Here is a 14,618-nt window from a genome sequence, read left to right on the forward strand (position 1 = left end):
CCCATCCCCTGACATTCACTCTCATAAACCATTCACTCTCATAAACACATTGCACTTTACCTTCTGCTTCCTTATCTCAGTTTCTGTTTTTGATTTGTCTGATCACTTGGTTAACAACTTTCTTCCTTCCCAGACTTTAAGTTCCATGAGGGTCTGAGTCTGTTTTGCTTGCTATTGTAGCTACGCCACTGTCAAGCTGCCCTCTATGTGGTGGGTGCTTAATAATTTTTTATTGAATGGATGAATCCATGAATGAATAAATAGCTACCAGGCGCTTTACACAATGACTCATTAACGCTACAATTAACTAACTGAATCCTCACAACTGCCCTTTTGTCATCATTTCAGAGAAGAGGTAGGTGGGGCTCAGAGAGCTAGAAAGTGGTGGTGCTAGGACTCGATCTCAGGTCTGCCTAACCCCAAAGCCACTGCCTTCTGCACAGCTGCCTCCCAGCACCCAACAGCCACAGCCAGGATTTAAATAGTCCTTGGTTGTCAGACCACATGTCCCAGTTTGAGCCTGGAGGACACCAATTCGGATGGCACCGGGGCCCTGCTGGCACCACCCCCTTGGCTGTCTCTGCCCTTCTGAAGTCTTAGGCTGCTTCCCCTCCCACTCCCTTCTTGGCCTCCTTCCTTTCCAGGGAGGGAAAAGGACTAGGAATTACAGCCAAGCAGCTCTTCTGGGAAAAACAATCCTGTGGTGAAAAGAACCCTGTTCTGAGAGCAGAGAAACCTGGATTTAAGTCCTGGCATGGAGGTGGCCCTGCTGAGGGCTCACAGTGGCATCACAGCCCCCCTCTGAGCCTCTGTGTCCTCATTTGAGATTCTGTGTAGGTTCTCGACCCATCTGTCACCCCCTTTTCACGTCCTGACTCGTAGGACCCCAGAAACAGCCTGGGCACACCCCTAGTGTCACTATTCCTCAGGAACCCTGGTGGTTAACAATAGCTGGGGGGTGGTCTGTGCCCAAGTCTACGTTGATCAGAGAGATGAGGGACTGACCTGGCACCCTTAAGACCTTTCCTGGAATGCTAAGGGGATGGGCGAGGGAAGAGTGGAGGGGAGGGGAGGGAAGTCATTCTCATATGATACGAGGCCTGAAAGGGAGAAATACAGGAATGGAAACCAAAAGAAACAGGTTTGAGTTCCGGGGCTGTTTCAAAGTCCCTGAAGGACCCTGGGTAAGTCATGCAACTTCAGGAAGACTCAGTTTTCTCTTCTGCAAAAATGAGGGTAATACCTGCCGTACAGGGTTGCCCTAGAGAACTAAGTGAGGTATCTTTGCTAACATGTGAATTTGTCATATTTCTATCTAGCTGTGGCTTTTTTTTTTTTTTTTTTTTTTTGAGACTAGCTCTGTCTCCCAGGCTGGAGTGCAGTGGCATGATCTTGGCTCACTGCAACATCCACCAACCAGGTTCAAGCGATTCTCCTGCCTCCCAAGCAGCTGGGATTACAGGCGCGCACCACTACGCCCAGCTAATTTTTGTGTTTTTAATAGAGGCGGGGTTTCTTTTTTCTTTTTTGGAGACAGAGTTTTGCCCTTGTTGCCCAGGCTGGAGTGCAATGGCGCGATCTCGGCTCACCGCAACCTCCGCCTCCCAGGTTGAAGCGATTCTCTTGCTTCAGCCTCTAGAGTAGATGGGATTACAGGCAAGCGCCACCATGCCCGGCTAATTTTTTGTATTTTTAGTAGAGATGGGGTTTCACCATGTTGGCCAGGCTGGTTTCAAACACCCGACATCAGGTGATCCGCCTAGAGGCGGGGTTTCACTTGGCCAGACTGGTCTTCAACTCCTAACCTCAAGTAATCCGCCCGCCTCGCCTCGGCCTCCCAAAGTATTGGGATTACAGGCGTAAGCCACCGCGCCCGGCCTTTTTTTTTTTTTTTTTTTTTTTTTGAGATGGGATTTTGCTCTTGTTGCCCAAGCTGGAGTGCAATGGCGTGATGTCGGCTCACTGCAACCTCCGCCTCCCGGGTTCAAGCGATTGTCCTGCCTTAGCCGCCTGAGTAGCTGGGATTACAGGCATGCGCCACCACGGCTGGCTAATTTTGTATTTTTAGTAGAGATGGGGGTTTCTCCAAGTTGGTCAGGCTGGTCTCGAACTCCTGACCTCAGGTGATCCGTCCGCCTCGACCTCCCAAAGTGCTGGGATTACAGGCATGAGCCACCGCGCCCGGCCAGCTGCAGCCTTTTATAATCAACAAGACGAGCATATTCCCCACTCATGCATGAGTCCTCAACAACCACTCCCGCATGTGAGGCACAGACGACTGCTCCTATTTTGCAGAAGGACAAACTGACACCCAGATAAATTCTGAAAGTTGTCTGAGGTCGCAGAGTGAAGTGGCTGAACCAGGGTTCCGCTCACTTGACCACGGCTTTTCAGTACTATCCCCCATTCCCAGGACCCGGGCCCCGCCCCGGATGGATTGTGTAGGACGGGATAGAGCTTGTGACTCACTCTCCCCACCCTACTTTCTGCCCGGGCTGAGACCTGAGTGAAGGGACAACACTATGTGCAACTTGAGGGGTGTCCACAGAAAGTTTACGGGTTTGGCCCCTTCCTTTCACTAAATATTGAGGTTCTTTCAAGGCTAACAAGACGAATTCATCTTTCAACACACTTTGTACGAGTTTTTACACTTTCTTAGGTGAGCTTTCCCTACTTTGAACTTAGGAGTCGGTTTACCTTAATTTCCGCCCCCCACTTCACTTGGTTTGCACCCCGCTGTTTACTCCGATTGCGGAAGTCGCCCGGGTGGAGCTCCCGGGAGGGTACCCGTGAGTACGTCTTTTGCGTAGTTATTTAACTGGCGTTTTACTCAGGCCAATGGAATGCCCCGAAGCCCCGGGTGGGTGGGGCAGTGAGCCAATCAGGGCCATTGGTGGGGTGTGGCTGCGTCCCAGGGCGGGGAATCGCGTAATGGCGGACACAGGCCGGGCGAGCGCGGCTGGGGGCGTAGCGCGCTGAGGGGGGTCCGGCCGTGTGGCAGCCCGCGAGGCGGTCCACGGGAGCACACACTTGGCGGCCGGCCGACCCTTCCTGTCGCTGACGGCGACTGCGGGAGGCCAGGTGAGCAACAAGTCCCCTTGGGTAGACCCCGCTGGGAGGCGCGGGCCCCGGCCGGGCCGCTTCTCCCGAGCCGTGGAGGGTCCCGGGGGAGTGGGTGCCGCGACTCCTACTGCGGACTGGCAGAGGCCGGGCGAGCGGTCAGCGCGGGGTGGTGTCTTAGTCCACCCCACCCCCTCAGGGAGGGAGGGAGTGACCCGGAGTCGCCTTCGGAAACTTGGAGGGGTCCACAAGTCTGAGGGACTATGAGTGTCCCGGCCTGACCTGGTTCTGCCATCAGCTCGCTGTGTGATCTTGAGCAAGTCACTTTCCTCTCTAGGCCTTAGTTTACCCCCTGTGTAAAACGAGGGTTTCGTCGGCAGATGTATGTACAGGAGTTGGGTCCCAGCTGTTGTCTGAGACCTTGGACAAGTTCTTCCCCAGGCTGAGCCTCAGTTTCCATCTCTGGACCATGAAGTAATTGAGGTGCCCGTTGAGGCCCCGGCCTGCTAAATTGAGGAGCGGGAGGAGGACACTGTGTGTGTGTAAGAGTGCGTGTGAGTGTGTGCGCGTACAGGATAGTCTGCAGAGTAAGGAGGAGAGTTGTCTAAAGGGGCTGTTCCAAGGAGGACGTGGGTGCTACCCAGACCATGATGGGGTGAGTTGGGGTCCTCTTGGTTCTCCAGGAATCCTAGAGCCTCTGAGAGGGGAAGTTTCAATACGGTTGTCCATAGAACCGGAGAAGAGGAAGGACTCCTTGGAGCCCCTTGGGGCTGTGATTGGAATTTAGGCCCAGAAGTCAGGAGGGTTAGAAGGAAGAGGAAGAACTTTTATGGCAGCCCTACTAGGTGTCAACCCTTGCTTAGGCATATGTTCTTATTTAACTTTTACAGTGACTCTTGAGAATTTACACATAAGGAAACTAAGTTTCAGAGGGGTTAAGTAACTTGCCCAAGGTCACACAGTAAAGGGCAGAGGTTACTTAACTAAATTGTTTCCTCTGAGAATCGCTGGGCAAGGGGGAAGTCACTGCGCACTCAAAAGATAGTGTTAGGAAAGTTTGCCTTGTTACAAATGGGGGCAGAGGTCTGGCTTCAGATATGTGATTTGACTTCTGGCATGGGGACAGTCTTGATCTCTGGAAGGTTAATTATAAGTCCAGCCCCTTTATTCAGTCTGTAAGTTGGAAAGGACTATTTGTAAGTCGTAAAAGTCCCTTTGAAGTGTGTGTCAGGACCTCAGAGAGCTCCATTTGAATCCTGGTGGGGTTGCCTGTAGAAGAAAGTTCAGCAGCTATTGGTGTATAGACTAGACTTTGGTTCAGAGTGGTGCCAGCCCATTCGCTTTTTCTCCTCCATCAGAGGGCCACATTTTCTTGGGATGGGAGAAATTTCCCATTTGTTCAGATTTCTTTGGATTTCTTGGGGTGAAAGGTTCAATAGCCCGCCTCTGATTAAGCTTAATATCCCTTTCCTTGTGCAACCTGTTACTTTACTTCTAATGAGTGAAGATTGTGAATTTGGGGTAGGTGGTAGTTGGGTACAATAACTTGCTGCCCTTAATTTTTCCAAACCTTACAGCTTTTGGTTAATCAGAATGGTAGGGACGGCTATGGGTATTGTTCTCATATGTCAATAGTGGAGAAGAAAATTGGAAGAGGAAGTTGCTGAGAAAGAGGGTGTTTCTTAGCACTGCTGTGGAGCCAGTATGTATTTCTTTGTTTGAAATTCTAAAACCAGAAAAGCAGCAACTACAGGACGAAGGAAGGAAAGAACTGTGAAACTCTTTTTCCTGTTCAAGTATCTTTAAGAGCTGTTCCTGTCTCTATCCATGTCCCAGGCTGTACTTTCGTAGAAAAAGTCCATTGTAATTTGTTCAGTTTTCTTCTAGAATGAAATAATTTTAAATCTTAAATCCTCTGAGAATAGTTGTTTAAAAATCAGAGCATTTTATTGAATAAGTTATTTACAATGGATTATTCTTTTTCTCAGCATATTACTAATTCGGTCTTATATATAAAAATATATATAATATATAATAAAAATATAAAATTAATATATAATATACATTATATAATATATAATAATATACATTATATAATATATTATACATAATATAATATATAATATACATAATATAATATAATATATAATATACATAATATAATATAATATATAATATACATCATATAATATATAATATACATCATATAATAAATAATATACATCATATAATATGATATAATACATCATATAATATAATATATATCATATAAAATATATACTATATATAAAATATATTAATATATATTATATAACATGTTATATTATATATTATATAACATAATATATAACATATAAATATATATGTTTATATTATATTTAAATATATTTATATTTGTATATATATCAAATATATATAAATAATATATTATTAATAAATATAAATAAATATATATTTAATATATATCAATAATATATTTATTAATAATATATATTAATAAATATATTAAATATATAAATAATATATTAATAAATATATATTAATAAATATATATTTAATATATTAAATATATTTATATTTGTATATATATTAAATATATATATTTATATAAAATATATATTATAGGCCGGGCATGGTGACTCACGCCTGTAATCCCAGCACTCTGGGAGGCCGAGGCGGGTGGATCACGAGGTCAGGAGATCGAGACCATCCTGGCTAACACGGTGAAACCCCGTCTCTACTAAAAATACAAAAAATTAGCCAGGCATGGTGGCGGGCGCCTGTAGTCCCAGCTACTAGGGAAGCTGAGGCAGGAGAATGGCGTGAACCCGGGAGGCGGAGTTTGCAGTGAACCGAGATCGCGCCACTGCACTCCAGCCTGGGCGACAGAGCGAGACTCCGTCTCAAAAAAAAGTATCTCTATATATGTTATATATAATATGATATATATATAATATAGAGATTATATATAAAATCTGTATATAGTATATAAATGTAGATTATATAAATATATTAAAATATAATATATTATAATATATTAATATGTAATATATAAAATATTAATATATATTAATATAACATATATTAATATATAAAATAATATATTATCAATATATATTAATATAACATATATTAATATATAAAATAATATATTATCTATATATTAATATAACATATATTAATATATAAAATAATATATTATCTATATATTAATATAACATATATTAATATATAAAATAACATATTATCTATATATTAATATAACATATATTAATATATAAAATAATATATTATCTATATATTAATATAACATATATTAATATATAAAATGATATATTATCAATATATAAATATATTAATATATATTAATATGATATATAAATATATTTATATATTAATATGATATATAAATATATTATTAATATAATATATAAATATATATTAATATGATATATAAATATATTGTAATATGATATAGCAATATATAAATAGGATATATTAATATATCGATATATTAATATATCGATATATTAATATAATATATCAATATATAAAGACATATTAATATAATGTATCAATATATTAATATATATTAATATAATATATCAATATATTATTTATATATTAATACAATATATTATATATTAATATAATATATCAACATATTTATATATCAATACAATATATTATATATTAATATAGTATATAATATATTATTACATTAATATAATATATAAATATATTATATTAATATAATATATTATTACATTAATATAATATATAACTATATATTATATTAATATAATATACATAATATTAATATAATATATATTATATTAATATAATATATAGTTATATATTATATTAATATATATTAATATATTATATATTATCGTATATTATATATTATAATATACGATAATATGTAATATGTAATATATAACCTATAATGTATAGGTTATATATGTAAAATATAATGTGTATTTTATATATATATACATATATATACACACACACACACACATATATATATATATATCTGTCACCCAGGCTGGAGCGCAGTGGCGTAATCTCGGCTTACTGCAACCTCTGCCTCCCAGGTTCGGGCAATTCTCCTGCCTCAGCCTCCCAAGTATCTGGGACTACAGGCATGCACTGCCGCACCTGGCTAATTTTTGTATTTTTAGTAGAGATGGGGTTTTGCCATGTTGGCCAGGCTGGTCTCAAACTCCTGACCTCGGTTGATCCACCTGCTGCGGCCTCTTGAAGTGCTGGGATTACAGGTGTGAGCCACCGCGCCCAGCTGAGTCTTTGGCTATATTTTAACTGTGATTTCAACCTAAGGAATTGATTTAGATATTAGAGGATGCAAATATCACCATCACTTGAAAAACACATAATAATGTGTTTGGCTTTTGACATGTTAAGTCTTTTTATGCTTTATTTTCTAGGATTGTGTGTACATGATAGTTGTGAAGACACTGAAGTTATTGCATGTGAAGCTCTATTAATACATTCATTCTCAATATATTATATTTTCTGTAAAATAATTAGTCTTAATTAGTATACCAGTCCACAGTACCTTTTTCAAAATCCTTGGCACCAAAAAAAAAGTTCTTGGGACCAAATGTATATCCGAATTTAAAAATTTTTGGATTTTGGGGTTTTAGAAAAGAAATATGGTACTATGTGTTATGTAATACCCCAGAGAGGTCAGGGCAGCACTTTTTAAATCAGATGCATTATTATTTCTGTAGTAAAATGTCTGGATGTTCATATTAACTGGGATAAATAAATACTGTACTATCATTAGCCTTATGTCATTTCTTGTCAGGTTTTGCCTCCAAATGAATAATGAAAAATTTATTTTTCACAGCCTTTGCATTTTGGAGATAAAGTGAAGGGACTGTAGATCTCTGTAGGTGAAACTTACGTGATAGGCCAGGCGCGGTGGCTCAAGCCTGTAATCCTAGCACTCTGGGAGGCTGAGGCGGGCGGATCATGAGGTCAGGAGTTCGAGACCAGCCTGACCAACATGGTGAAACCCTGTCTCTACTAAAAATACAAAAATTAGCCGGGTGTGGTGGTGCACGCCTGTAATCCCAGCTACTCAGGAGGCTGAAGCAGGAGAATCGCTTGAATCCAGGAGGCGGAGAGGTTGCAGTGAACTGAGATCACGCCACTGCACTCCAGCCTGGGAGACAGAGCAAGACTCCGTCTCAAACAAACAAACAAAATTACATGATAACAAGAGCAATTACAAGGAAAAATATTGTATAGCCCAGTTAATTTCAAAGTCATGGGTCCTAAAAACAATACTACATAGAAGACACCTTTTTTTGTTTCTGTCATACAGAAATCTTACTGTGATTAAAATGTGCCTGATAAGCATTTTTCCTTAAGTACCACAATTTATGCTTTAATATCTTCACTGGTCTCTGAAATGTTAGAATGACACCCTCCACCTTTTTTGTTTTTAATTTTAAAAATTTTATTTCTTTTCTTTTTTTCTTTTTTTAAACAGTAGAGATGGGCTCTCGAAATGTTGCCCAGGCTGGTCTCAAACTTCTGCCCTCAAGTGATCTTCCCACCTTGGCCTCCCAAAGTGTTGAGATTACGGGTGTGAGACTTCATGCCCTGACCCCACCTCTTCTTTAAATAGTGATTTGTAGGGTCTTTGCTCATCATTTTTTGTATAGCATGTAAGAGAATTGTACTTTTTGCATATAATTCAGAGAAAAACAAATCAAATGCAGATCTGTAGATTCATGTTTGCCAATTTTTTTTTTTTTTTTTTTGAGACCAAGTTTCGCTCTTGTTGCCCAGCCTGGAGTACAATGGCGCAATCTCGGCTCACTGCAACCTCTGCCTCCTGGGTTCAGACAGTTCTCCTGCCTCAGCCTCCTGAGTAGCTGGGATTACAGGCGTCTGCCACCACGCCCGACTAAGTTTTGTATTTTTAGTAGAGACGGGGTTTCTCCAAGTTGGCCAGGCTGGTCTTGAACTCTTGACCTCAGGTGATCCACCTTCCTCGGCCTCCCAAAGTGCTGGGATTACAGGCATTAGCCACTGCACCCAGCCATGTTTGCCAAATTTTAAAGCTGATTTTTTTCCTTTAGAGTATTCTTTTTTTTTTTTTTTTTTTTTTTTTTGAGACAGAGTCTTGCTCTGTCATTCAGGCTGGAGTGCAGTGGCGCAATCTCAGCTCACTGCAATCTCTGCCTCCCGAGTTCACACCATTCTCCTGCCTCAGCCTCCCTAGTAGCTGGGACTACAGGTGCCCGCCACCACACCCGGGTAATTTTTTGTTTCTGTGTTTTTAGTAGAGACGGGGTTTCACCTTGTTAGCCAGGATGGTCTCGATTTCCTGACCTCATGATCCAACTGCCTTGGCCTCCCAAGGTGCTGGGATTACAGGCATGAGCCACTGCACCCAACCTAGAGTATTCTTTAGAATGAGGTAAAAACTGTCGATGGGATTTGGGTCAAAATTTTGTTTATTTTTAATTTATGAAGCTTCCACAATTTGCACATCTTGGTGTAAGGAGTTTACTAAAATACATTTAATGTTGAGTATTTTTATTTTAAGTGTATGCTATATGAGAAACTTCTGTTTACCAGCCATATGAATTTGGGTGGTTTCTTTAAATGGCCAAGGGCCTCTACGAGCACATTTTCAAAACTCAGGCTACTCTTAGTTTTCTCGGACATCTCTACTGTAGAGTGAGGTGGACTGGTATTGTTGGAGGATGAAGAATTATTTTTTCTCTTTAGAAGGAAGCCCCATGACAGCATGGATTTGTGGAATTTTGTCCTTTAAGAAACCAAGTAGCTGCCTGCTTTGAGGGCCTGAATTCATCCACCTACTTGGGGTGGCTCCATAGTTCCTAAGAATGGTACCTTCACTGTTTTGGAGATACAAAGGGTGAGAAACTGTATCAAGAGTTGCAAGTGGAGTCAATGTGTGATTGGACTAGGGAATGGGAAAAATTATTATTATTATTTGAGACAGGGTCTCACTCTGTTGCCCTGGCTTGAGTGCAGTGGCAATATCACAGCTCACTCACTGCAGCCTCAACCTCCTAGGCTCAAGCAGTCCTCCTCTTGCCTTAGCCTCCCAAATAGCTGGGACTATATGTGAGCGCTACCACGCCCACCTGATTTGTTAAATTTTTTAGAGACGAGGTCTCACTATGTTGCCCAGGCTGGTCTTAAACTGAGCTCAAGCCATCCTGCTGCCTTGGCCCCTAAAAGTGCTGAGATTACAGGGATAAGCATAAGCCACCATGCCCAGACCCCTCACCCCCTTTTTGTTGTTTGAGATGGAGTCTCACTCTGCTGCCCATGCTGGAGTGCAGTGGCATGATCTCGGCTCACTGTAACCTCTGCCTTCTGGGTTCAAGGGATTCTACTGCCTCAGCCTCCCTAGTAGCAGCTGGGATTACAGGTGCGTGCCACCATGCCTCGCTAATTTTGTTTTTGTTTTTGTTTTTTTTTCCGAGACAGAGTTTTGCTCTTGCTGCCCAGGCTAGAACAATGGCATTATCTCGGCTCACTGCAACTTCTGCCTCCCAGGTTCAAGGCGAATCTTCTGCCTCAGCCTCCTGAGTAACTGGGATTACAGGCATGCGCCACCACGCCTGGCTAATTTTTGCATTTTTAGTAGAGATGGGGTTTCACCATGTTGGTCAGGCTGGTCTGGAACTCCTGACGTCAGGTGATCTACCCGCCTCAGCCTCCCAGATTGCTGGGTTACGGATGTGAGCCACCACGCCTGGCCTAATTTTGTATTTTTAGTAGAGACGGGGTTTCACCATGTTGGCCAGGCTGATCTCCAACTCTTGACCTCAAGTGATTTGCCCACCTCGGCCTTCCAAAGTACTGGGATTACAGGCGTGAGATACTAATAATGCTTTAATTATGGCCTCTGTATTCTGCTTCATTCTTGTGTGCTCCTCTTCCATTTTATGGTCAGACCAGGAATACTTAAGCAGCATCCCTGGTCTCTACTCACTGGATGGATGACTGGATGCCAATAGCACCCCCTCTGCTCCAGTAGTGATAACCAGAAATGTGTCCAGATATTGTTACTTTTATCCTGGGGGGATAGATTTCCCCCTGTTGAGAGCTACTGTATCAATAAGGGTAGGAGTGGTGGAGCAATAGAGGAAAGTGATTATAGATGTCCTCAGGTGCATGTTCTCCTTTTTCTCCTTCTTTCTGGTTATGCAGTTCCTGTCTCTGACTTTGGATAAGAAAATGAGAAAAATCAGGAGTTGACCATTTAAAAATAGCCCCATTATTTTTATTCTGTTCAAATTTTATTTTATTTGGTTTAAATATATTAGAGCAGGACAGATAGCTGAATTATTTATGCAGATCTATGTAAATTTAATTTCTACCACTGATTAAGATTAGATAGAGTAAAGAACTACTGGAATATTACTACCTACCTTGCATGAAAGACTGTTTCTCAGAAAAGCTCATAGCTGAAAAGTTTAACGCCTAAAGGATAACCAGCATTGCTTATATAAAGAACTTGCCAGAACTTGTCAGGATTCTTTGCTAATTTTTGAGCTTCATGGCTAAGATGTATCTCTTGATGTCCCTGCATAGACACTTCATAACTCCAAAAAACATGTTTAGAAAGGGCATGCTTTTCTAAGCTCAGTATTTTTTGTGACAGGCGGATTGGTCAAGGCAGTGGTCCTTGGTTCCTCTGGGCATTCATAAATTAATGACAAGGTAGTGGTAACATTTGAAGACTTCATTCTCTTTTGGCCAACTCTGTACAATATAACATTATAATCATTCATGTCTTAGTCATCATTAAGGTAAAGTTGAATGAGTGTTTTTTCCTGTTCTGTTTGAAGTTATGAATGGTACTTTACAGAATTCAAATGTATAGTTATGAATAGTATCTCAGAATAGTTACCATTTATGCAAATGAAACACACTTCTTAACTTAGAAACCAAACAGAATTGAATTAGAAAAGAGAAGAATAGAAACAAGAATTGTTGAATGCTTGCTAAAGAAATAATGTTCAGATATAGAAGTATCTCAGAAAAATTTGCTTTTCATCATGATTTCCACAGACTAATAAATAATTTGAAATTGATAGGAGAGGCTATTAAACTTTGCCTGTGATATTTCTTTTCAAGCTCTGTTTTTCTTTCTGGTAAAATACAGAGAAGTCTGAGATGTACTCTCAGCTATAAGATTAATTCCATTTGAACAAAATAGTTTCTTTTTTTTTCTTTTTTCTTTTTTTTGAGACGGAGTCTTGCTCTGTCGCCCAGGCTGGAGTGCAATGGCCCGATGATCTTGGCTCACTGCAGCGTCTGCGCATGCCCTCCCCGCCCACCCCGGGCTCAAGCGATTCTCCTGCCTCGGCCTCCTGAGCTGAGTAGCTGGGATTACAGGCGCCCACCCCCACGCCTGGCTAATTTTTGTATTTTTAGTAGAGACGGGGTTTTGTCATGTTGGCCAGGCTGGTCTCAAACTCCTGGCCTCAAGTGATCTGCCCACCTCTGCTTCCCAAAGTGCTGGGATTAACAGGCGTGAACCACCACGCCTGGCCCCAAGTTTCTTATTTTGAGAATACGGAAGGCTTTTTGAGAAAAAGCAGTGGTTTGATTCATTTCCAATTTGAGTGAACATGTGTATGTGTATACACACATGCGTTATTTTTTTCATACGGAGTCTCCCTCTGTCGCCCAGGCTGGAGTGCAGTGGTGTGATCTCGGCTCACTGCAACCTCCACCTCCCAGGTTCAAGTGATTCTCCTGCCTCAGCTCCCGAGTAGCTGGGACTACAGGCGCGTGCCACTACATCTGGCTAATTTTTTTTTTTTTTTTTTGTATTTTTAGTAGAAACGGGGTTTCACCGTGTTAGCCAGGATGGTCTCGATCTCCTGACCTCCACACATGCATTCTTTTTTTTTGTTTGTTTTTGTTTTTGTTTTTTGAGACGGACTCTTGCTCTGTCACCCAGGCTAGAGTGCAGTGGTGTGATCTCGGCTCACTGCAAGCTCTGCCTCCCAGGTTCACGCCGTTCTGCTGCCTCAGCCTCCTGAGTAGCTGGGACTACAGGGAGGAGCTGGGAGTAGCTGGGACTACAGGCGCCTGCCACCACCCCCGGCTAATTTTTTTGTATTTTTAGTAGAGACGGGGTTTCACCGTGTTAGCCAGGATGGTCTCGCTCTCCTCACCTCCGCCCGCCTCGGCCTCCCAAAGTGCTGGGATTACAGGTGTGAGCCACCGCACCTGGCCCAACACATGCATTCTTAAATATGTCGTGTGGCTTGTGTGAATTTTAAGCTTTGTAATTGACATAGTAAAGTAACAAGAGCAGTTCATTTACTCTCAAGTATTTCTATTTGAAACCTCTCCTTCCTTCATACCTGGATTATGCCTTTGTTCTAGCAAGTACTCAGTTTATTTCTATTTTATTCTATTTTATTTTATTTTATTTTGTTTTTATTTTTTTGAGATGGAGTCTCATTCTGTTTCCAGGCTGGAGTGCAGTGGTGCCATCTAATCTCACTGCAACCTCTGCCTCCCGGGTTCAAGCGATTCTCGTGCCTTAGCCTCTGGAGTAGCTGGGATTACAGGTGCCTGCCACCGTACTCGGCTAATTTTTGTATTTTTAGTAGAGACGGGGCTTCACCATGTTGGCCAGGCTGATCTTGAACTCCTTACCTCAAGTGATCTGCCCAGTTCGGCCTCCCAAAGTGCTGGGATTACAGACATGAGCCTCCACACCCGGCCATAAGTACTCAGTTTAAAAAGTTTGCTCTTAAGTCTTGAGAAATTTTGTTTAACTGTGTAGAAGAAGGTTTTGGGTCATGCCTATTGATACTCCTTTTCATTCACAATTGAGAACTATAAGTGAATTTCCCTTTGTAGAATATTGATAGTCTTTAAAGAATAGTATTCCTGAATACCAAAGGCATCTGTGGAATTATGAGAATTATAAGACTAACTTCTTCCCTATCTTTACTTTTAAAGTTCCTTCAGCATTCATTGGATGATAATTTGCAAAGCATAGTGCTCCACTTTGTTGTATACCATTACAGTCAGTCCCCAGCACTTGAGATACATTAGTAGCTACTTTTTTTTTTTTTTTTTTTTGAGACAGAGTCTTGCTCTGCCACCCAGGCTGGAATGTAGTGGCGCCATCTCGGCTCACTGCAGCTTCTGCCTCCCTGGTTCCAGCGATTCTCCTGCCCCAGCCTCCTGGGTAACTAGGATTATAGGCATGTGCCACCACACCCAGCTAATTCTTGTATTTTTAGTAGAGACGGGGTTTCACCATATTGGCCAGGCTGGTCTTGAACTCCTGACCTCAGGTGATCCACCCGCCTCGGCCTGCCAAAGTGCTGGGATTACAGGCGTGAGCCACCGTGCCAGGCCATTAGTAGCTGCATTTTATAGATAAAGTAAACTGGTTCTGAGAGATTAACTTCCTCAAAATTATTCAACTAAATAATGGAACATTTGAAATTGAAATGTCTTTTTTCAAATGAGGTTTTTATTTATTTTAAAATTATTTGGAA

At 41.4% G+C, this 14,618-nt stretch overlaps 1 protein-coding gene across 1 annotated transcript in view; it reads left to right on the forward strand.

The window, feature by feature from the left end:
• The first annotated feature begins 2,850 nt into the window (after nucleotides 1-2,850).
• The window catches only part of WASF2 (WASP family member 2), an 86,848-nt gene continuing 75,080 nt past the window's right edge, over nucleotides 2,851-14,618 (forward strand). Inside the window, exon 1 of the mRNA XM_054498712.1 lies at nucleotides 2,851-3,081. The gene's annotated coding sequence lies outside the window, so the exon portion shown is untranslated. The remainder of the gene's footprint in view (nucleotides 3,082-14,618) is intronic.

This window comes from Pongo pygmaeus, chromosome 1 (genome assembly GCF_028885625.2).
Source record: "Pongo pygmaeus isolate AG05252 chromosome 1, NHGRI_mPonPyg2-v2.0_pri, whole genome shotgun sequence".
Taxonomy (NCBI): domain Eukaryota; kingdom Metazoa; phylum Chordata; class Mammalia; order Primates; family Hominidae; genus Pongo; species Pongo pygmaeus.